This window comes from Scylla paramamosain, chromosome 3 (genome assembly GCF_035594125.1).
Source record: "Scylla paramamosain isolate STU-SP2022 chromosome 3, ASM3559412v1, whole genome shotgun sequence".
In the NCBI taxonomy this organism is placed as follows: domain Eukaryota; kingdom Metazoa; phylum Arthropoda; class Malacostraca; order Decapoda; family Portunidae; genus Scylla; species Scylla paramamosain.
In genome coordinates this window covers 15,532,941-15,557,500 of record NC_087153.1, presented here as the reverse complement: position 1 = coordinate 15,557,500, position 24,560 = coordinate 15,532,941, and the positions used below count along the sequence as shown (strand labels likewise).

The window sequence follows — 24,560 nt, the reverse complement described above, 5'->3', positions numbered from 1 at the left end:
ACCAATCCTTTCACACCCCGCTCGCCGCCATCTCCTGCCAGGCAACTCAGTGTCTAGTACCGAACAAATAAACACCAGCACAGGACGGCCCGCCTCTCCGTCACCCCCTGCAGCAACCACCCACCCTCAGTCTTGCCTTAGCTTGTTTCCCCTGGGGTGTGAGTGGTCTCTGGAGGGCAGGCTTCTCAGCATATTCAGCGCACACTCTCCAGCTGTCTTTCCCTTGTGATCTGTCAACTGTATATCGTGGGGGAAGAGTGACTGATGGGCTTACAGAGAGCAAAGAGATAAATAGTCGTCCTCCTCCTCCTCCTCCTCCTCCTCCTCCTCCTCCTCTTCCTTCTCCTCTTCCTCTACGCCCTTAGTTTGGACGCCCACAAGTTTCTCTGTTCCTGTCTCAAGTTTGTCAATGGCTCCGTGCTTGATTTAGCGAGCTGGCGAAGTGGCGTGTTTCTAGCGAGTCAGGCTGTGGAAGGTACGAGTGTGGGTCCAGGCTGTTGAAAGGGAGGCAGGAAAGCAGGGAGGAGTCGCCGTCGAACAGTCTGTCTCCTACGCTACTGAGTAAAAGGTATACTTGTGTTGTTAGGTAAATCAAGCTTCGAAAGAGGAGGATATTGGTCTAGGCTGTGTGAAGGGAAGCAGGGAGGAGCCGCCGCACCGTCAGCCTGGTGTTAAAGTCGAGCAGTCAGTTTCTTCTGCTGCTGACTAAAAAATATATCGGTGTGTGTTGGTGTTTCTCTCTGCTGTTGCTGCGCGTCTGTCGTTTTCTTTCGTAATATATCCTCGACTTTCCCTTCCTTTCCTTAACGTATTCTCTCCGTGTCTTCACGTTTGTAGCGCCAATGTATTCACTTAGGCAGTAAATATATATCTAGTTGGGGAGAATAAGACGCTAAATGAAATAATGACAATGGTGATGAGAGTTGTTTTCTGTTTCCTTTCCCCGCACTAATCTTATTTTCATCTTTCTCTTCAGGTGATTCACTTTCTTCTGCCCTTAAAAAAAAAAACTTTCTTCTCCCCTTAAAAAAAAAAAAGAAAGAAAGAGAGAGAAGAAAAAGCATATAATAATCACTCTCTTCAGACGGACGCTCTTTGTCATCATTATTCATAAAAGATATCTGACATTTCTCATTTCATCCTCCTCGGGCAATTATTCCTTCCCCCTCGCTATAATAAACACTAGCCGGGGAGAGAAAGACTACACACACAGCTTCCTCAAGGCACTGCTTTCATTAGACGCGTCCACTGAAGCTCTGCGCCTTTCTTACCCTCTCTTTCTTTCTCCAATACGCAACCTCAGGACTGTTTTAGATAAACACTCACACACGCTTCCCTTTAGATTATAAACAAGCAACACCCACGAAGATTCCTCCATATTCCACCTAAAGTAATGTTCCCTGTGGTATATTCTCCACTAACTTAATGTAACGTAACTTGACCTAATTTACCAAGGGGAGGATTACGAATGGGGAAATCTTGTGAGTGGAATCCGAGTAGGTGAAGTCTACCTGGGGAGAAGCTGAGATACTCGCCCTGCTGCTCAGATTCAAGGTTTGGTTAGTTGTGAATAAATATGATGATAATAATTCGTGAGTGAAATGTTGTTTTATGTCTTAGTAAACTGAATATACGTTATGATAGCATATTTACAACATAAAGGAGAAGAAAATGCAATAATATTATGAAGCGGAAAGAAGTTACATTTTCTCTTCTATTTTCGAGAGGGAGAAACAACTGCGGTACATTGAAGGTGAAAATAACTGTATTACTCTGAAAGGTGAAAATTTATCGTTATTTTGATAGGAAACTACAAAAAAATCGTCGTCTAATATTCACCTTTCTCTTCCAAATCAACAACATTCACGCGAAGCAAATTGGACGCGGTCGGTAATCACGCAAAACTGACTCGTGCTGAACAGAAGCTCTCGCCTGTGTGGAAGACTCCTAACACCTTATTATCCCCCATCATCAAGGCCATTACAGTCATTAACGTTTAATTTTGACAAACTTACATCTTCCCGTCAGCCTACAGTAAATAGCAGACCTGCCAAACCACAAACATTTCTCTGCCAAACATTACACACCCCATTCTTCACACAACGTCACTCTTCCGTCAAACTTGCAAACATTTCTTTCTCTTCCTCTTCCTCCTTTTCCTCTTCCTCTTCCGCACAATAAACATTCCTGCAGCAGACAATTAAGCATTCCTTCCTTCCTTTCTTCCTTTTGCCTTCTTTCTCAGGCATCACCACCACTTCACTTCCTCTTCCTTTATTAATTATTTTCCCTCCTGTCAAGATTGCAGCGAACACGTTTCTGAATAAAGACAATTTTAACTTTTCCTCTATACGATAAAACATTCTTCGTTCGGGCAATACATGTTCCTTATTCAATGGGAAGAAATCGAGAGAAATCAAGGGAAAATGTTCAGTGTGGGTAAATAAACACGAAAAAAAAAACCTGATAAAATAAAACACAAGAAAACACAACACTTCCGTGGAATAAAAAAGTTTCTATCGCCCAAGAAAATTCTTTAACAACATCCCATCAAAATGTAACGAGTAAATCACGAGGAAATAAACATAGAAAATAAGATACGATAAGATAAACCAAAGCATAAAACAACACAACAATTCCGTGCAATAAACAGTTTCTATCAAGCAGGAAAAATTCTCTAACAACATGCCCATCAAAATATCGCATCCATAACGCTTTCCTTTTGCCTTCCAGCGGACAAACTCTCTAATTCAACACATCTAAGGAACTTCACTGCCACTTCCTTACCCTTCACTTCTGTACTCATCGTTGTCCAAAGCCCTCCACTGACTGTAACGTCCAGGCTACAGCAATATGCCTTATCCTCACTTCTCCTCAGGTACAGCCAATGCTTTATTCAGTTACCAGACGCGCTAGTAAAGGGTGAGAAGGCAGCAGGTAGCATGGGTGATGTCCGTACCGGTGTATTTAAATCATGAGGCAGCGGATTCTCTGTGAGGGAGATGCTATATCACAAAAGCCTATAAAAATGTGAACAGATAGGTATGGATAGATAGATGGATAGATAAATTGATAGATGGATAGATAGACAGAAAAAACAACAACTTTTCTCGACACATCTAACACTCCAGCAGACACTATACACCTGACACGCCTGGGCACACACACACACACACACACACACACACACACACACACACACACACACACACACACACACACTCGGCACGTACAGGTAACCGCCATCAGGGCTGCGGCGGGAGCACTTCCAAACCATTGAAAGATTAAAGCTCGCAATTCTGCCACTACTACTACTACAGCTACTGATACTACTACTACTACTACTACTACTACTACTACTACTACTACTATTACTACTACTACTACGCAATTACGTTCGTGCTCTTGTGCTTACGAAAACTATAACACTGATAAAAAGTTAAATTCTTCGACTCCTCGTCTAGCACCACCACCACCACCACCACTCCTACTACATCTACTATTACTCTTACTCTTCCTGTTGTTACGTGCGTTCGTATTCTTGTCCTTACGAAAACTCTTAACTCGATAAGAACTTTAATTTCTTTGGCCCCTCAACTACCACCGTCACCACTACCACCTCCACCACTCCCACTCCTACTACTACTACTATTACTCCTCCTCTTACTGCTAAGCCGTGGAAACTGTGAATGGCCTTCGTCAGGGGGAGGTCTTTATTGCCCCGCCGCCTCCCGTGAAGGTCGATATAACGAGGGTCATTCGGTAGTTACGTGCTTTTGCAACCCCCATTAAGGATACGCCGGCCCCTCTCTCCACCCATTTCCCTTTGCCTCTCCATCTCCTTTTACTCCTCCATCCCTTATTTTCCGGATTAATGGTCAGTGAATGGCCTGAGGAGGAGGAGGAGGAGGAGGAGGAGGAGGAGGAGGAGGAGGAGGAGGAGGAGGAGAAAGAAGGAGAATGACGAAGGGCGAAGGAAGAGGAGAAGCACTAGGAGGAGGAGGAAGAGAAGGAAGAAGAGGAGGAAGAGGAGGTGGTAGTGAAGATGGTGGACGAGGAAGGGGAATAATAAAAGCCAGTGAAATGTGCAGAGGAGAGGGAAGGCAAGAGACGAACGAGAACTGTGATGCACTGACAGGTGAGAGCAAGGTGAGTAAAGGACAGGTTGAGTGAGTGAGTGAGTGAGTGAGTGAGTGAGTGAGTGAGTGAGTGAGTGAGAGAGGGAGAGAGGGGGTGATGTATGAAGGATGGTGGAAGGAATACTTGTTTAAGAAGCTTGCTGGATTCTTCTTATCTGTCTGAGTGTTAGTGAATAGAGGGTTGTATCTGTGCTTGCTATTCTTTCCTCTCTCTCTCTCTCTCTCTCTCTCTCTCTCTCTCTCTCTCTCTCTCTCTCTCTCTCTCTCTCTCTCTCTTTACTGCACCTACACATACAAGTCTTCGGGCGACAGAATTAATTGTTTTAAGTGTTCACTCCTCGCCCACCACCACCACCACCACCACCACCACCACCACCACAACAACAGCGACCAGCATGATGACCCTGAGGTGGCTTTCTTCACGGTTTTCACGGTGGGGAATGTCATAGCTATTACCATTACTGTTATTATTACTATTATTATTATTATCATTATGAGAGTTATCGTAATCTCTCTTGGTTCATCTTTCTCGTCTGCTCTCCTTCCCCATCTTCCTTCTAAACTTGCCTGAGGGAATAATGTTTTAGTCTAATGCTTCCTTCCTCCTCTTCTCCCTTCCCTTCCTTCTCCTCTTCCTCGTCTCTGCATCGTCCTACCTTGCCTTCCCTCCCCTCCCCTCAGCCCCACCTCTGTCTCTTCCTCCCTGCGGCAACATACTTCACTCCTCTCTCCCTTCCCTCCCCGCAGCTCGTCTTCATCATAACTACAAAGAACTTTCCCATCATTTCGTTTCAACATGGCAACAGTTTCCATTAAAGTTCCAACATAACTAAATTGAAGACAAAAGACAAACACACGTGCATACATCCACCCACCCACCGACACACACACACACACACACACGCACACACTACGGAAGGAAGACAAAAGCAATGTGTTCACAAGTGTCGGATCCTGCAAGCAGCTGGGAGGAGGGCTGAGGAGTGAATGTGCTGTACATGCCCCGAGGTAAGACTGGGGGAGGGAGGGAGGGAGGGAAGGATTATCAAAGGAACTGAATCACACACACACACACACACACACACACACACAGATGCGATACATCACCAAACACACGAAATTTTGGTGACGTGACGTAAACTTTCCCCCTGAGGACCTTGCATTGCCTCACCCGCCCCCCTCCGCCCCCCCCGTCCCCTCATGGCCCGGTGTGGGCGAGAGCGCTGCTGAAGGACACGTGAGGCAAGAAGAGTGACCTAACGAATGCAGGTTAAATGTGAGGAAACAGAACAAAGACGAGAAAAAGGAGAGAAGACCAAAAATATGGAAAGTATACAAACCGGAGACAAGAAAAACAGGCAAAACTCTGGAAAATATAGTTAAATGATTTGAAACTCAAGAAGGTGTCGTAGAAGGTAACATTAAGATCGCGTGCATGCGGGAGCGGAGCGTGGGCGGCGAGGGCGGCGCGGTGAGGAGCAGCAGCAGCAAGACCACACAAACACGTGCACGCCTCATGCAATTAACAACACGCGCCACTTGTTTTTCGTGGGCGAACCTGAGCCACGCACGCGTCCAAGCGGTGGCGGTGGTGGTGGTCGTGGATGCCGCTTTGTAGGGAAAGATGATTTAGTTTTATTTAACAACTCTGGCGGTGTAATACAATTCTATACATGCACTTTGCCTGTCAGTCTGTTTACCTGTTCGTTTATGTCTGTCTGTATATGACTATGGTCGACATCTATTCTTCTTTACGTTACAGTTTTAGTTTTCATTTTTCTCCCAACTTTCTTTTCTCTTCTGTTTCCTCCCTTTGCTGTCTACGGTCAAGGGTCACGGTCACGCGGCGGGGAGGGGCGAAGCGAGGCGAGTCTTAGGGGAGGGGGGAGGGGGCAGCAGGGTCCCCAGACAACTTGGGGCCGACGTGCGTCACCATCTATCTCCACCTGTCACCATAACCCAGCGGCCACCAGCCAGCCGCCACTCCTCGCCCGACCGGCTCATCAGTCACCGCCACCACTCATCACGGCGGCAATATTCTCCCACTCAACGCCACTCCCCTGCCGCGCCACGTCCTCATCAGCGCCGACACCAACACCCGACAGCCATCATAACCTGTCACCAAATTAAGCCTTGCCGCTCCTGATCACCGCCAGCACTACTACGGCCGCCACCACCGCCACCACCACCGGTTCTAACCACCACCATTAACCGCCTCCCCGCCGCTCTCTGGCACTGTCACCGCCATCAAAGTGCACCACATTGAGCCACCGGCATCGTCCAGGGCTGCGGCGTTGCCCAACACAACGGGTAATCGACACCTTGGCCAGAGGGTAACAATAACCAGGTCCAGCTCTCGTTTACACGGCAGCAGAGGCGCGTGTTTGGTATTGATTGCATATCACCTTCGCATGACCGCCTGTCTGACGTCTTGTTTGATTGGATGGAATCAGGCGGCTTTGTGCGAGGAGGGAATGGTTTGTTTGCCGCCAGCCAGCCACACATGCGCACATGAGGGAGGTAAACACCGAAGAAGAGGAAGAAGAAGAGGAGGAGGAGGAGGAGGAGGAGGAGGAGGAGGAGGTCAGTGTTTGGCTTCCCGATTTCGAGGCGCTGGTTAACGCTAGGCTGCAAGGCATTAAGCAACAGCTCTTCACACCTGAGCCCTCTCGTTACAATCTCGTCCATTCTTTCCAGCGCCTGGCATTATGGCGCCTGCTTGCATCGTTGTTTTGCAATATTCCCGATCAATTATGAAAGTTTACACAGTTCTCAGGGGTCTCTATTACTCGTTACTTTTACTTCATTGCTTCCTCTGCACTCCGCGTTCCCACCGCTGTCTTGCCTTCAGCTGCTCCACACGTGACGGTCACACGTGTCACGCTCCATCAACCAAATCAACCCTTGCTATCATACTTACCACTTCAGGAAGCACAGTGACCTGCACATCCTACTCAGCCGCCTGCACGTGGTAGCGGAACAAACAGTCTTAACTCCTTCCCTCGCACCTCCCTCTCTGCCTGCTGGCTTAACACTCTTCGTACCCCTTCTCCCGATCCTCCGCTGACCTCTCCCACACCCCCGCGGCCCCGACCTGCCGTGACTGAGATACAGTGACGTTCCATCGGTTCTGTCGTGGAGGCGTAGCTTGTCGGCCGGGAAGGGATGGAAGGGGATAGAAAGGAGAGATAAAGATGTATAGGGAAGGAAAGAAACGAAGAGAAGATGGTGGAGGAGAAAAATTAACTGTTTATATGTGCAACGTTCGAATGTATCTCAGCACGTGAATTGGAATATGATCCTTCGTGAGTGCTCGTGCTTGTACAATTTGGTGTAACATGTTTTAGTTACAAATTTCAGTATTCTGTGTTTTCCAGTGGACTATAATTAGTGATGATCTTTTTCTTGTACATCTCTCTTTTTGTTGCAGCTTTAACAGTATTTACATTGTACATCATGGACTTGTCATCATCATCATTAAACAATCTATCCATCTACTCTATCTGTCTACGGAAGTGCACACCCCATGCACACCACTGGGTTCCGCTATTACCTCATGTTGGTCGGCCATTATCATTTCCTCCTGAGAAAATAAGACAAGATGTTGACTGAACTGAGAAAACATGACAGTAACAAGTCTTGGATCAAAACAGGACGTTAAAAAGTGAGCGAGGCGAGGCGGGCAGGGCAGCGTTCACAGCGAGAGGCTAAACAAGACAGGCCAAACAAGACCCCATGCACTCAGAAAACGGAAGCAAGTGACTCTGCTGATTACGACGGCGTGAATTGTGGTGGGATGGTGGAATGCGACTGTGCTGAGGGAATGAGGGCGAAGCAAGGCGGTAGGGAGGGGAAGGAACAGGAAAGTGGAAAGGGAGGAATGCAGGAAGGGGAATAGCGAGCAAGCAAGGAGGGATGATTGAAGGAAAAGGGCGTAAATGATAGGAAGGAGTGGGTAGGATAGGATGGACGGGATTGGTGGAGGTGGAACTGTTAGTGGAGGAATTACTCTTAAGCACCACCACCACCACCATCACCACCACCACCACAAAAACACTCCCCTTTACAACCTTATATTCGTCTCCGCCACCATCACCACCGCCATCACCACTATTCCACACTTTATCACGACCATCATCATCACCACCACCACTACCATCACAACAACACAAACGATACCAACTCCTTTCATCACCACACGCATTACCATCCCCCACCACTTCCAAGCTCACCCGGAATATCACCATTACCATCACCATCACCACACTGGCCTGCCATCACCCCAGCACAACCCCATCATCACACTCGCTCCCATCACCAGTATCTCGGCAGCATCAGCGTGTAAGCACAGTCACTCTTACTGATCTGTTACCAATACTTGCATTCGTTCACTCCTTTCACTCGTAAATTCTGGAAATGTCTGTTTGTTTTTGTGTTCCCTTTCCTTACGACTCCACCACTTGAACTATTTTGAAGAGAAGAGTAGCAAAGACGCTGCGGAAACTAAACTGGCTGATAGGTTTCGAAAAACGACTACTTTTTGGAGGCCGAGTGTGTGGTGCTTTATCTGTGCAACTCCAGCTTGGTATATGGATAGAAAGAATTATTAATATATTTTTCTTTATTCCTGGCCAGCCTCTCTCATACAAGGAAGAACATTGACACTATTATCGTCATCCTCAACTTTTTCATCTTCACCAACAATCCCAAAGAGCACAAGAAGTCAAAGAATTTCGCCCACCTAAGAATCTACAAATCAGTGAAGAATGGGAAGGTAAAGGAGAGAAAAGGAAGAAAAGTGGAAGACAGACATGTACGAAGGAATGAAGGAAAGTAATAAAACAGAAAGGTAAAGAAAGAGGATAACGAAGTAAAGGAGGAGGAGGAGGAGGTGGAGGAGGAGGAGAAAGAATCAGAGAAGAAAGACAAGAACAGAAACAATCAGGCAAAGAGCAAGAAAAGCAAACTGGAAGGAAGAAAGGAGCAAAGATAGAAGGAAAGATCTAGTTAGTGACAAATGGAAGTGATAGGAAAACAGGAGGAGGAGGAGGAGGAGGAGGAGGAGGAGGAGGAGGAGGAGGAGAGGAAATAAGGAAAACGAAGAGGAGTCATTAAGAAGATTTGTACGGACGGATGGAAGGAGGAAGAAGGGAAGGAAGAAGAGGCGCAGGCGAGGGAAAGAGAGGAAGGATGAATTAAACGCACTAACTGTGATGGAGAGAGAGGAAGATGGAAGCCGACCGATATACTACCAAGGAACAACAAACAGTAAACAGCACGGAAGTAAGAATGCCGGAGGGAGAGTGATGAGGAGAAGACTTACGAGAGGAGAGCGGGGGAGAGAGAGGATGAGGAGGAACACATACAGGGAGAAAGATGAAGAAGGAAGGAAGAGGTCGTGATGGGCTGGGGAAGGAAGGGAGGGAGGGAGGGGGAGAGAGAGAGAGAGAGAGAGGAAGAGTTTCTCAAAGCAGCCGAACAGTGCACAACCCTCTGCATCCACTCGGTTACGGGGCCCCGCGCAGGCAACACGTCACGCTCCCCCCGCCGCCCCGCCTCGCGCCGCGCAGTCCCGCCTCGCTCACAAAACAAGTGATAGAAATAAAGTGAAGAAAAAAAAAAAAAAAAAAAAACACGAAAATACCGCCTTCACCTGACAGTGGAACACATTTAGTCTTTTTTTAAAATAAACTCGATTCTACGAAAAAGAAAATGCGACTGAATGTGAAAACGCGAAACATGCGAACATAAACTGCATTACTAATTTTCTGATACACCTCACTGTGATTCGCACGATGCATTGATAGAAAAACAGAAAAAAGTGTAAAAAGAAAAAAAAAAAAAAGAAACTAAAACTATCAGAACTTAAAAAAAGCTGCACTGAAACAACACGACTGACGACGTACGCACATGGTTGGCGTGGACACACTGCCCTGCACGCGTGACTGAACACAGGGTAAGTCACCGGCCGTGCGTGTGTCCGTGTGTGTGTGTGTATGTGCGTCCCAGCAGCGAACACCTGAAGGCTGAAGGTGTGTGCCTTTGTGAGCGGCAGCGAGTTTCAGCGGCAGCGGGGAGAGCCGGCGACAGACAGACAGACAGACAGGTTGCACAGGTGAGTCTGACACGCCTGACACAACAACCTATTTTTTGAGTCGAGTCTTTCTCTGGCTGTCAGTTATCGCTTGGCCCATCATGAAGCCTACGCACGCACGCACACATTGGGACAGCTCTCTGAAGCATATAGATGAACTGTGTGTGTGTGTGTGTGTGTGTGTGTGTGTGTGTGAGAGTGAGAGAGAGAGAGAGAGGGGGGGGGAGGGGGGGAAAACAAACGGGCAGGTCTCGCGTCGAACAGGCAATTCCCGTCACGAGGACACTGGCGGGTTATGAATGGCCGGGTCTAAGTAGCCTGGCCTGCAACACACTACTGAAGGCCCCTGTCTCCCTCCCTCTCCTTACAACACTGCCTTGCCTGACGCCATCTCTTGTTTCACCCCTGCCCCCTGTAACACTTCCCTACCCCCTGCATCATTTCTCTGTCCCCTGCACCACTTCCCCTGTTCCCTACATTATATTCCTGCCCTCTGCACTACACTCCTGTCCAATGCACCACTTCCCCTGCCCTCTGCACCTCTCCCTTACCCCTGCAATACTCCTCTACCCCTGCACCACTCCCCTGCCCCCTGCATTACCTCTGTTCCCAAGTCCTCTCCCTCAGCACCATCCTTGCTCACACGCTTCGTTCCCCAAGCAATCACAACATTCCCCATTTCCCTGCTCCTCTGTCGGCCTGCCCTCCTTAACTGCTATTTATGGTTGTCAATATGCAGCTGACTGGCTCTTCAACGCACTCATCAAAGCTCATATCCTGGGCAGATGAGGAGTCCCGCAAATCTCGCACTGTGTATGGGAGTGAGACTTGTGTGCGTGTGGTGTCCCTTAGGAAGAAAAGCAGCAATCAGTCCCACGAGAACTCAGTTACCTACTCTTGTTTCACTGTAATTGGAAGCATGAATAATTATGCGCTGGTTTTAGATATTATTCCACACATATTATTATCTATGAGCAGTTCTCCTATATGAACCCACACACATTATCACCTACGCACTGCTGTCCTGTATCAACTACACTCATTATTACCTATGCGCTGTTATTTTATATTAACCTACGCACATTATTACCTATTCATTTTTTTTTTATAGTAACAAACACGCAATATTATTGAGGTCGTCCTTCTTTCCTAGTTCTTAAAGTTGTTAGCATTGGGACACGGGGGGAAAGAAAAAAAAAAAGAGGGGAAAACAGGTTAATTCCGTCTTTTTATGCTACGGAAATATAAGTCTGCGAGCGGAATACAAACAGCACATATCCAGGTTTGCAAACGCAGGAGCTGGAAGGTAAACATAAACCCTGTCAGGTGTTGGTCAGCCTTCCGTCCGCGCCTCACAGTCTCAGCTAGCGTCATGCCAGATTGGGCGGAACACGAGTCGCCCCTCGCTCCTCATAAAGCTTGGAGTCGCTTCGTTAGCTCCTCTCACAGTTTAGGTAATTCTTGAGAAGGATTTTTTAGGCTTATATGACTAAGTAACCAGCAAACTAACTAAGTGACTTACAAATTAACGTTTAATTCCTGATAATGATTTTTTAGGCACTGTTTCTTCGGCTTATATGACTAATTAAATGACGTGCTACCTACTTCCCTTCCTGCCTGCCTACCAAACTAGCTAACAAACAAACTGACTTACTAACTAACTAACCATCTAAATAAAAACAAAAAAAGGAAGAAAGAAAAAGGGGGATACAAATACAAGTAAATGTCTATAAATAAACACTGTCCTGTCCACGGTATCGTTCGTGGCTGCCAATCTGTTGACTTAGTTTGTCTGGGTTTTAGGCATGACTCAAGTTTACCTCTCCATCATACTGAGAATTTTCCACGAGAGCAAAGTCTGAGAAAAATAGATGCCCTTTAAGATTCCGAGCAAGACCTGCCTGCCACAGCCTTACAAGTGAGGGAAAGGACCATGTGCGATATGATGCCAGACTCCGCTTGTAAATGTAGCACGTAGACGGGTTTTCAGACAGTAACAATATACTTTTTTTTTTTTTTTTTGTCTCCAAAGATTAAAGATCTGTCTTTTTTTTTCGTAAGCTTGCCTTGGTCATTTTATGGGATTTCATTTGTTCCTTTCTTTTTGTTCTTTTATTTTCTTTTATTTTTTTTTACTTTTCAGAGAAACAGCAACCTTTTTTCAGTCACCAAATTAAAGACTGCGTTATTTTCAGAGGAAAAAAATGTGGAATACTCTTTTTTCTGCACTTGCTTCACTTATAAATGTACGCTGAAGGGCATTCGTTTTTTCTTTTTCTTTTTCTTTTCTTTTTTTCTTTTTTTTTTTTACTAGGTTTTGTATTTCTGGATAATGGAAAAGTTTGACGCTAAGAATAACGCCCATCAAGAGAGAAGGATGCGGAGACCCACGCCAGATGTAACTGTAATGTGAGGTTATATGAATGGCGCGCGCGCGCGCGTGTGTGTGTGTGTGTGTGTGTGTGTGTGTGTGTGTGTGTGTGTGTGTGTGTGTGTGTGTGTGTGTGTGTGTGTGTGTAATTCAGCATCTACAATGTAATCGAGGCATTTTTTTCTTCTTCAAGTAACTCAACCCTTCTTGGTTAAGCAATAGTATGGTTTGCGTAGTGCGTACCTATTTGTTCGTTTGTCTGTCTGTCTGTCTGTGTCTGCCTGTCCGTATATGTCTGCCTGCCTGTCTGTCTGTCAGCAGATTCTCTCTCTCTCTCTCTCTCTCTCTCTCTCTCTCTCTCTCTCTCTCTCTCTCTCTCTCTCTCTCTCTCTCTCTCTCTCTCTCTGTCTCTGCCCTTCTATCCTCTATTTCTCATTAATTCCTTTCTCTTCCTTTTCAGGCTTTTTCTCCCACGCATCTGGTGTTGCTCAAATCACCCAATCTCAAACGTGACCCAGCAGTCATTCTCTCTCTCTCTCTCTCTCTCTCTCTCTCTCTCTCTCTCTCTCTCTCTCTCTCTCTCTCTCTCTCTCTCTCTCTTTGTTACGTATTATCTTTGTTACGTATATTTAATCCTCATTCATGCTTGAGAGAGAGAGAGAGAGAGAGAGAGAGAGAGAGAGAGAGAGAGAGAGAGAGAGAGAGAGAGAGAGAAACAACTGTTTCAATTCAGATTATCGCGTTATCTTATTTACATTTTTTGCTGTCTGTCTGTGTCTGTCTGTCTGTCTGTCTGTCTCTCTCTCTCTCTCTCTCTCTCTCTCTCTCTCTCTGTCTGTCTCAGGTCTGTAATATTCCCAACTCCTCCCGTCAGTGTTTGTTTACTCAGGCAAGTCAAGGTTTGTCAGGCGTTTAGGCTTTCCCGGGACTCATCACTCGCAAAACACAATTAGCTGGCGTTCCCCTAATTGTCTGCACTTCCCGGGAGGCGCCACGCGACCCGAAATGATGAAAGTTGCGAGAAATAAAAAAATACTCCCTCAAACAAATAAAGGGATGGGAAGAAATGGTGACTAAATGTACATGTTACGTCTTTGTTTTTGTTCTCCTTCGTACAGCAGGGTTATAATGCAATTGAATCTATTTCTCCAGCAAGTCACAAACAAAAACACACACAAAAGAAGTAATGATAATAATAATGATATCATGATTCATAAACTTACGTAAATGTGGAAATCCTCTTGGATATCTGGAGCTGATCGTTCGTAACCTTTCACCGCAGGAATGAAGGTGAGGAGATGACTGGACTGGCAGGTGTGTAGTGCTCTCCCTCTCTCCTTCCTTCTCTCTCTCTCTCTCTCTCTCTCTCCGGAACACAACAGCGGTGGTAGGGAGGGGAAGATGTGAAAATTGATGGTTGTCCGGAGCCTCGAGACGGTATTTTGAGGCTTCGATGCTTTGAGAGAGAGAGAGAGAGAGAGAGAGAGAGAGAGAGAGAGAGAGAGAGAGAGAGAGAGACCCACACAACTTAAGACATTTGCGTCACCAACGACCAGTTAATAACTATCATCAAGCCTCACTCCTCCTCCTCCTCCTCCTTCTCCTCCTGCTCCTCCTCCCTCCCTGCTATAACTCCTCCTCCTCCTCCTCCTCCTCCTCCTCCTCCTTCTCCTGCTCCTCCTCCTCCTTCTCCTGCTCCTCCTCCTTCCTCCCTCACATACTTCAAGCTCTCACCTTCGTACACACCCTCGCCACCACACATCACCGCCACATCATCATTACCCACACCACACGCCACACGCCATACCTTGCCTCTCTTACCTGCACGGGGAGGAATTATATTAAAGCATATCTGGGCTGGAAAACCGCCTGTGTGTAGCTCGTAGTTGTGGCTCGGCGAACACTAATAAAAGCGGCGGTAATCTGGATCTGCATTCACAGCTGACGCGGGGAAATCAAGCTGAGCGCGTAATACTTGGGTGTAATGGATGGGGCGACTTGTTTCTACATTTGCGATTTGCAGCTGAAGCATTGAACAGACAGACAGACAGAGAGAGAGAGAGAGAGAGAGAGAGAGAGAGAGAGAGAGAGAGAGAGAGAGAGAGAGAGAGAGAGTGTGTGTGTGTGTGTGCGTGTGTGTGTATGGCCTGTATTCAAAACGCTCTGCTCTCCCAACACAAAGAATTTTAAAGGCCACAAAGATGATTAGCCGGGCTCTCAAGAGTGTTTCTCCTGTTAATAAAGTAGAAATCTTGTTAATCTGTCACTATCATCAGAAAGACATCATTAAATCCTTTCGAAAGACCCGTGTGACCTCAACTAGAGCCTTTTGAATGTAGTGAAGGTGGAGCGCGTAAGGATTTCAGAATATGCTACGCGGGAGTTCCCAGGGCCGCACGGTACAAGAGGAAACCGTGACTTGATTGTCTGCAACTTGCAAGTTCATCAGACCTCTTCCCGTTTTCTTTCCTCTAAATGCTAACGCTTACATGCCACTCAATAACTCATTATCATCCCTTATCTATGCTCCTCCCTACCTCGCCCTTCACTCCTCTCTTCTCCCTCGCCTCGTATCCTCAGCATCCCACGCCCTTTTCCCTGTCAACGCCTCAACGCTGCTTCACCTTCTGTGCCGTTTATATTTTAATTTATTATCTCTTGCTAGTTTTGTTATTTACGTTTTGTTTTATCGACTTGCCCTTTATTGTAAATGTTGTCCTGATGACTATTATGAACCATTATTATGCTTTCTGTGTTTTATTTAGTCTGTGTATTTACCGTGGACAATAAAAATTCATCTATTTATCTAGCCATCTGTCTATCGATCTACCTGTCTATCTATATATTCATCTATCTGTCTGCCTCTGTCTACCAACACGTCCTATCTTTTGCCTCATTATGTTAGGAGGCGCCATACTTAACTGACTCCTAACTCGCTCAAGGTTTTGTCAGGAATCTTCACGCTTCAACCAGGGCTGAGAACGTTTTATCTTTTTCTTTCTTTCTTTCTTTCTTTCTTTTTTTTTTTTTTTGCTTAGGCCTAAAGCGATGTAGTTCTGAATGTTACACTGCGGGATCACTCTGCTGCATGTCTTTGGAGCTTTTTTTTTTTTCTTTCTCTTCTTTTTTTTCAGCTTTTAACCTCAACTTCCTTTTCTGCCTTTGCATTCTGCCGCTACCCAAGGGTCACTTTTTTGAAATGGAAGAAAAGAAAATACAGCCAGAATGAATCATGGGACGAGGCTTCAAGTCCCTGGGTTGTTTTCAAGTTTATTTCTATTTTTCTGCTGAGTGTGGAGAGGTGGACCCTGTTTGTACGTGTGATGCTTAAAGTTTTGCGATTTTGAAAGAAAACGGAGAACATCTAAGTGAAACAGGTGTGAATTTCAAAGCTCAATGCATGTTTATTTATTTATTTTCGGTTTATTTTATTTTTTCCGGTGAATGTGGAAAGGTGAGACAGTTTATACGTATGATGCTTTAACTGATGTGATTTTGAAAGGAAACAAAACACGCATTATCATCATTCTCTAGGTTAATGATCATGGTGAGGATGGTGACGTCAGGCCCTAGAGAAGAAAGGAAACAAAACACATATTGTCATTATTATTTATCATTTGTCATGGTGAATATGGTGACTATCATAGAGAAAAAAATAGTATTACGAGAGGACAACTTATCGAAACATGAGTTCCGTGGTGAATTTCAAAGCTAAATACATTTCTTTATGTAAGGGAGGGCACTGACCAAAGGCAACAAAAACAACGGAATAAAAGAAAGGCCCACTGAGGTGCCATTCTCTAAACAAAGATCAAAAGGATCATTCAAAATTGAAGGACATGAGTCTTTTAACCTCAATTTTTATTTTCGTTTTTGTTTTTTCCAGTTTATTTCTGTTTCCCTGGTGAGTGCGGGGAGGTGACAGAGCGGCACCTCATGGCCTGGTCACGAGTCCCCTGTAGTAATGATACTGCTATATGAAAATCCCGCGCCTCACTGTTCTAAGCCGCTGTGAATGATAGGTGGAGGCACCCAAGCCCGTGTCTGGCCAAGCTGCAGCCAATTAACTAATTTGCTCCAGCCTGGGATGAGCCGCAACTCTGTACTCATGAACAGCCTCGCGCCGCCCCCCCGCCCGTCGCCCACCGCCCTGTATCTGAGTTTTTTTTTCTTCTAACGCGTCGAGGAGACTGACCAAGGGAACAAAAAATGGAGCAATAGAATGAACCAAAAATAAAATAATGAAATAAAAAAAATAAAATAAAATGCATCGAGAGACAAATAAGTAAAAAAGAAAAAAAATTGGGAAAAAGAGGAAATCCCAACTACTTAGTCAAAGAAAGAACCATTTATGTACTTCCTCGCTACCATTCAGTTTATACATGTAATTTTTTTTTTTTTAAGTATTACACTTTTTTGATAGGAAACACAAAACATCTTACTGAACCTGGTACTTAGTGCTTGGTGGCAAATTTCAAGGTTCTATATAAAGTTTTTGTTTTGAAATACATTAAGAACAGCTTGTCAGATAATGGTCCAGTTATAGATTGAGAGAAATTATATGTCGAAGAGAGAGAGAGAGAGAGAGAGAGAGAGAGAGAGAGAGAGAGAGAGAGAGAGAGAGAGAGAGAGAGAGAGAGAGAGAGAGAGAGAGAGAGAGAGAGAGAGAGAGAGAATAAAGAGAGAACCAGAGGAAGAAAGAGAGACAGAGAATAGAGAGGGATTAAATATGACGAAACTACAAATAAGATAAAAGAAAAAAAAATATTGTATCTGTGCTGGGTGAGCGGCGATCAGGGGGATGTGGTGCAGGTCTTGGGGCAAATACTGCTAAAAATATGGATGGGAAAGATAACGAAAGCGCTAATCCAGGATAAAAGTGTAGGATTCATTATACCTTCCATTAAAAGCTTCCGAAAGGTGTGTGTGTGTGTGTGTGTGTGTGTGTGTGTGTGTGTGTGTGTGTGTGTGTGTGTGTGTGTGTGTGTGTGTGTGTGTGTGTGTGTGTGTGTGTGTGTGTGCGCTTGTCTGTAGGTTACAATTATTACAGTTTTAAGTGTGTAGACATCGCCTGGAGAGAGAGAGAGAGAGAGAGAGAGAGAGAGAGAGAGAGAGAGAGAGAGAGAGAGAGAGAGAGAGAGAGAGAGAGAGAGAGAGAGAGACAGAGAGAGAGACAGAGAGAGAGAGAGACAGAGAGAGAGAGAGAGAGACTGCTCTTACACACTTTTGTTATTTGACCTCCAAAATTCAAACATTTCCTATAATTCTCTCTCTCTCTCTCTCTCTCTCTCTCTCTCTCTCTCTCTCTCTCTCTCTCTCTCTCTCTCTCTCTCTCTCTTCTATTTACTTCTTTCCCAACACTTTTCTTTTTCTTTCCCTGAGCTGTAAGTCTTTCATTCCATTTTCCTTCGGCCGCCGCCTTCATTCCCTAATTCTTTCAGGCTTTGAACACTTTTCGCGCGACTCCACTTTTTCTTCACTCCACTCCGGCTGTATATTCCACTTCCCTTTTCAATCGGTTTACCATTTTATTCCCTTCAACTTCTCTTTCATCTTCCCGTTTTACTTTCTCCTCCATCTGTTACTCCTACTCCATTTCTGTTTTTTTTTCCCCTACTCTCACTATCTTTCTTTCTTGTTTCCTTTCCTTTTCATTTCATTTCCTCCTCCAGTCCTTCAACTTCTGCGCCTCAGTCAAAGTGCTTTTCCTTTTTATTTCCATGTTTTTTATTTTTTATTTCAAGGCAAGTGAGCTTAATCCTCTCTCTCTCTCTCTCTCTCTCTCTCTCTCTCTCTCTCTCTCTCTCTCTCTCTCTGAAATACAAAGAGAAATGTATGAATAATAAACACAATTTTCACGAAAAGAAAATGAAATAATGATTATTGTTGGGAATGAGAAAACACATTTAGAGAGAGAGAGAGAGAGAGAGAGAGAGAGAGAGAGAGAGAGAGAGAGAGAGAGAGAGAGAGAGAGAGAGAGAGAGAGAGAGAGAGAGAGAGACTATTGAAAATTTATGAGAGAAAAGCAATAAAGACAGGAAATGGAGAGAGAGAGAGAGAGAGAGAGAGAGAGAGAGAGAGAGAGAGAGAGAGAGAGAGAGAGAGAGAGAGAGAGAGAGAGAGAGAAAAAGACGGAAGGAAGGAAGGAAGGAAAGAAGGAAGAGAAGAGACATGGAGCAGTGGAGAGAGGAAGGGTGGGGAGAAAGGGAGGAAGAAGGGAAGGACGGAAGCACGACGGAAGAAAAAAGAAAAAAAAAATTAGAAGCGAAAGGAAGAAGAGAACACGGGAACAATAATGGGAGAAGGAAGAAGAGGTATAAATAAAGACCAAATAACACACACACACACACACACACACACACACACACACACACAGCAGTAGTCTCCTACACATGAGCGGTGGAAGGAAGGAAATTTTGACACAATATACCAGGAACTACTACTGTAACACCTCATTCCACTTGTCATGCCGCAGAATTACAAAACTCAAAGTATCACTAATGTAAGAAAAAAAAAATACCCACGTCTCCCTTCCACCCCACGTACAACAACGAAGACGAAAAAGAAAACGGGCGTCACCAAAACAAAAGCACGGTTCACGAGAAGAGGGTAAAAAGTAATACATGAATAAATACAAAAACAAATACAAAAAATAAACACACACCTAGCCAGACGCTACATAAAATAGTACCCTGACCTTTGTCTCCCCCTGACCTACGTTATTAAAAGGCATTCTTCACGTAACAGTAATAAGAGATAAGAGTACCCCTTTATATGCCAGCGTTCGAAAAGTTGGCTCCTTATGTGACCTTTACTTAATATGGGAGGTCTGTTAGTGGTTCATATGCTCACGCGGGGTTGCCTAAGTGTGACGAACAATTACTGTAAGGGTGAAGGTGTGCAGGGAGGGACTGTATAGGGATATTTATGTATTGAAAGTGTATGAGAGAGAGAGAGAGAGAGAGAGAGAGAGAGAGAGAGAGAGAGAGAGAGAGAGAGAGAGAGAGAGAGAGAGAGAGAGAGAGAGATGCACCGGGGCTTCATTTCGTCTTGTGATGTCGTCAAATTAACGTTATTTGCACCACGTCTCTCGGGAGCTTAATAAATCAATTCTGACACTCGCATCTCCACCTGTATCCTCTCCCGCCCTTCTCCCACCTACCTTGCCTTGCCCTCTCACTCTCCCTTCCGCCCACCACGCCCCCAAAACCCGCCTTTCTCCCTCCACGTTCACCCGACGAGAGACATAAAATATCCCTGCAGAAAAAATTGTCTTAGATATAAATGATATTCTGGGTAAAATATTACTGAGAGAAATGTTTTGTGTGTGTGTGTGTGTGTGTGTGTGTGTGTGTGTGTGTGTGTGTGTGTGTGTGTGTGTGTGTGTGTGTGTGTGTGATTACGCAACTTATGTATGATTCAAATATAATTTTTTTCTTATTTAACTGTGCCGAGTTTTACAGAATATTCTCGTCTAGTTTATAAAATTGCATGAAGATTTATAATAAAGTTTTCATCAGCCTCGGACCCCCACTCATCTCCCATGGCCTGCATTCCGCCCCGCCGCTCCTGGCCGAGCGCGCGATGTCCTACTCTGGTGCAGGAGAAAAATAGATAAAAACTGTGTTAGAAAATGCAGTTTACCCTACAAAAAATAAGATTTATTGTAGTACGAAATATATATTTACGTCTATAACTTTTCGCTCCCGTTATCGTTGCTATGTAATTATTCGTATGACCAATTATTTGCTTAGTTATCTAGTTGCGTCAGAAGGTCGAAAATGAATCCTCATTAAAGCATTCTTGACAACTTTCATCTTAGAGAGCAGATTTTTACACCTGATGATGGAACACGAAGAGTCAGAAACGTTGCATTAAACATGTATGTCCCTGCTCTGGTCTTGATCTTCATGCTGATACTGAGCTTCCCACGCTCGAAATCTTTATCAGAAGCAGGTTTGGTACACTTGTGATGATAATGACAACAGTAGCCTGGTCTCACTTAGAAAAGTCGCGGTGAAGTTTGCTGAAATGCAGGATGGTGAACGAGGCTTGCAGGACAGTGACAGCACAGCTTCCCTTGCAATTATATTTTTTTCATAACAAAATTCTCTTACGTTTTAAGACATCTATTTATAACATTTTTTTATTTTATTTTCTGAATAATCACAACGTATCTTTTAAAGTTTAATAATGTTAAGAGCAGCTTGTCATTGCTCTTGACTAAAAAAGTTAGAAGGAATAACAATACAGTAACAGAGAATATATGTGACGGGAGAATCGCTTTACTTTTGTCGAAGTATTTTTCATACAATACTACATATTTAGCATTACGTGAATCCAATGAAAGGGGGGGGATTGCTTCAGTCTGCTTTCAAATATCACAACCTGATCAGGACTGTCTGTATTTCATTTCACCTTACGAAAAACAGGATTGTATTACACACACTCATAAACGCAGTAATCCGCATCACATGTTTAGTATCTTACGGACAATAACGTCAAAACTTCGGTGAAATAATCTGGAATTCTCTTTCGCAACCCAATAAATCACGTACTTTTATCTTTTTTCCTTCCCTTTTTTTTCCCCTTGATATTTTCCCCCTATTTTAAAGCGAGATTTTGTCCGCTCTTTCCCCAACCCGATACTAAAATCTTGCCTGCCCCTCATCCTTCCCTCCATCAGTCTAGCCCTATTCCCTCCAGCCCAGCTCCGCTCTGCCCTACAGTAGCGCCCTTCCGTCCTCCCAACCCTAGCGCACCTCCCGTGCCCGAGCCTTCAGCCCCTCTTCACCCGCCTCGGTAAGTAAGACGGAGCGGTAATCACAACCACTAGATGGGAAGGCTGGACCAGAAAATGACCGGCCCGCGCACGGCACTTCACTGTGAGAGAGAGAGAGAGAGAGAGAGAGAGAGAGAGAGAGAGAGAGAGAGAGAGAGAGAGAGAGAGAGAGAGAGAGAGAGAGAGAGAGAGAGAGAGAGAGAGAGAATCACCTTCCACGCCCGGGGTCGCCTGAGTGTCGGCCGCCCTTATTTGCTTTATTTATCACCCTCTCGCGCCTTCTCCTTTAAGCACTCATAACACTTCACAGCATATCAATTCCCATTCTCCTCACCCCTGACTTTTCCCGCGCCTATCACGTCACCTGCCCCGTATTAGGCGCTGCCAATTCCTCGCGGCGCTTCTTTTTTGGTGCCAGCAACGCATTTATCATTCCCATCTATTAAAAATACTAATTGTATCATTTACTTTTAAAATTTTCCCCGAAACAAATTACTACAGTTTCGCTAGCGCACTATGCTGCACTTCACACTTTAAATTGGCAATCTCCGGAGTAAGTACACGGCGAGCATTATGAAAACAAGCTACGTGCAAATGTGCTTCTGCCGGAGGGAGTCACGAATTCCGGGTCTACATTTCGTTTTGATGGCCCCGGTTCTTTTTTTTGTCGCCCCCTCTCACCCCCGTGCGTGGCTTACGGGAGATAAAGTGGACTGGTGATGGCGTTACTGGTTTTGAAGGCACTGCAGCGGAACCCCATTTCGCTGCCTCTGGGCGTGGTCTGGCACGTTCTTCATCGCCTGTGGTGTTGCAAGACGGGTCGCCAAGGTATGGGAGCGAAGGCCGTGTGGGTGAAACAGGTGTGCTCAGGTGAAGCGTGTCCGGTGTGGGGTTATGCAACCTTCATCCGACCCGAGCCTGACCTGAGGATAGGATGATGCTTTATGTATTTGTCCTATCCGTCCGTCTGTCAGTTTATTTCTAGGTATGTTATCTACCCATCTGTTTTCCCATATCTGCTGAAACTACTGAGTGACAAAACTAGCTCAGAAAAAACAAGGGGTGCTATATTTTCCCTCATCTCCTGTACACGTCTTCTTCAGCCTATTTTCCCTTACCACCTCGATATATCTGCACTTTCACTCTTACTTTGCTCTCCATCTGTACCTGCTATCGATCTTTACCTGCTGAAACATGAATGGGAGAGCCAGCAGGTTAACACAGAATAAAAGACGAGTGCTCTCCTACATTTCCCCTACACGTCTTCGTTCTCCTTGTCACCTTAATAGATGTGTACCTTTACTGCCATTCGTCTGTATACCGGCTGGAGGACGCTGGTGCCTCATTCCGTCATTTCATATTTTAACAGTTTTAACTTTCCCGGTGGATAACAGCTATTGTAGACATAACCTTTGGCTGGAAATGGGTATAGTCACTAATTAAGTCAGAACATAACCCTTTCATTGCTTTTTGATGCGTTTCCTTGATCACAGAACCGGTCTTAGGTATGTCTTAGTGTTCCACAGCCACTTCTACCTATCATGCAGGTTAAATATTGGATAACCTACAGTTCTCATTTCCGTTTTCTTTCTTGTAGGTGTCTTAAAAGATTTTATTCATTGCCTTTAGTGTTGTCAGTTGTGGTATTGCAGTTAACGGGATTAAGATACAGACAGACAGACAGACACACTCACGCCATAAGTCCAGTAGTCCACATTCCATCACTCCCAACGTGGCAATCTCCTCAATGTAAATAATATAAGAGGAGTAACAGACACTCATTCCCTACCACAAATTGCAGAAAAAAACTATATTTCTTACACTTCCTATAATATACTAATAGATTTTACGCAGTGCACATGTACAAAAAAAAAGAGCGAAAAAAAAGGTAAAAGCAAGAATGTTCCTTTAAGCCAAACAATACAGCAATTTTTATACGAAATCAAAGCAAGTGCAGCTCATTACCACCACAGGATGCGGTGCCGCGCGCTTCCTGAACACAGCGGGGGAAAATATATGATGCGAATCACTGGAGTTACAGCAAATGTCATGAAAAATGTGCCGAAAAATACATAACCATCTTCGTACTGGATTACAACTAATTTTCTTACTTCAGAATTTTGTACGCAATCTTGTGCCATTTGCCCGGCGTGGAATTTCGTGGTGAAACAATGACGTCTGAGCGAAGCCGCGAACAGACGATGCCCAAGCGAAGGAGCCCACGAGCATGAGGAAGTACAAATTTGTGAATACTTTTATGCGACATTTGAACCCTCGCACAGCTCCCATTTACTAGTTCTACACTGTACTTGAGAGCAGTTCCTTCATATTTCTTTTTAAAATCAACTTCATCAAGCTTGAGTCCATTATTTCTCGTCCTATTCAGATTACTGGCCCTGAGAACTTTGCTCTCGTCAAATATTCAACTTTTCAAATAACCAAAGTGCAATAGAAACATAAAGGTAAAGGATAGTTGTGAGGTTTGTGGTTAACAAGATTCACCGTCAATGTATAATATTTTATTTAATCAGAGGGTTCGTTAACCCTCTCATTGCTATAGCAATTTTCCCCATAATCACTTGTAACTTTTACAAACCTTAAATTTTTTGCTACGGTACCTTTGACAATTCTGCAGCTCAGAAAGGCAAAATAAACCTTAAATTCTCTTGTATCCATTTGTGTTCAGGCAAAACGTCAACAAAGGACAAGTATAGGAGTGAAAGGATTAAAACACACTTATACTATCCGTATCCGATGATGAATGGCGGTGAGTGAAGAAAAGATTTATCACGCGGAACCATAAATACCTGCATTCCAAACCCCACAACAGAGAATGAATGGATCAGCTGTGTCCGTCTGCCGTCCATTCAAGCACAATACTCCACTTGATGTCTGGTAAACACTACGGACCATATTCTGAAACACTACTACTCGTATCCTCGACTTCTTTCAAAAGGCTTTAATTGAAGTGACCTGGGTTTTAAGGAAGTTTTTACGGTCCTAGCGACAAAATTAACCAGGATTTCTACATTATTAACAGTAGAAACACTCTTGAGAACTCGGCTAATCATCTTTGTGGCCTTTTTGAAATAGTCGTGGCTTGAGAGAGAGAGAGAGAGAGAGAGAGAGAGAGAGAGAGAGAGAGAGAGAGAGAGAGAGAGAGAGAGAGAGAGA

General features: G+C 44.7%; 1 protein-coding gene and 1 long non-coding RNA gene across 4 annotated transcripts in view; one reads left to right on the top strand and one right to left on the bottom strand.

Moving 5' to 3' along the window:
- The window catches only part of LOC135091259 (uncharacterized), a 185,719-nt gene that overhangs the window by 60,878 nt on the left and 100,281 nt on the right, over nucleotides 1–24,560 (bottom strand). The gene's annotated exons all lie outside the window — the stretch shown is intronic.
- LOC135091212 (mucin-2-like) overlaps nucleotides 9,626–24,560 on the top strand; it is a 73,309-nt gene continuing 58,374 nt past the window's right edge. The window contains exon 1 of one of the 2 annotated variants that reach the window (XM_063988667.1): nucleotides 9,626–10,095. The gene's annotated coding sequence lies outside the window, so the exon portion shown is untranslated. Of the gene's footprint in view, nucleotides 10,255–24,560 lie in introns of both variants that reach the window. The other variant, XM_063988659.1, reaches the window with a different exon arrangement.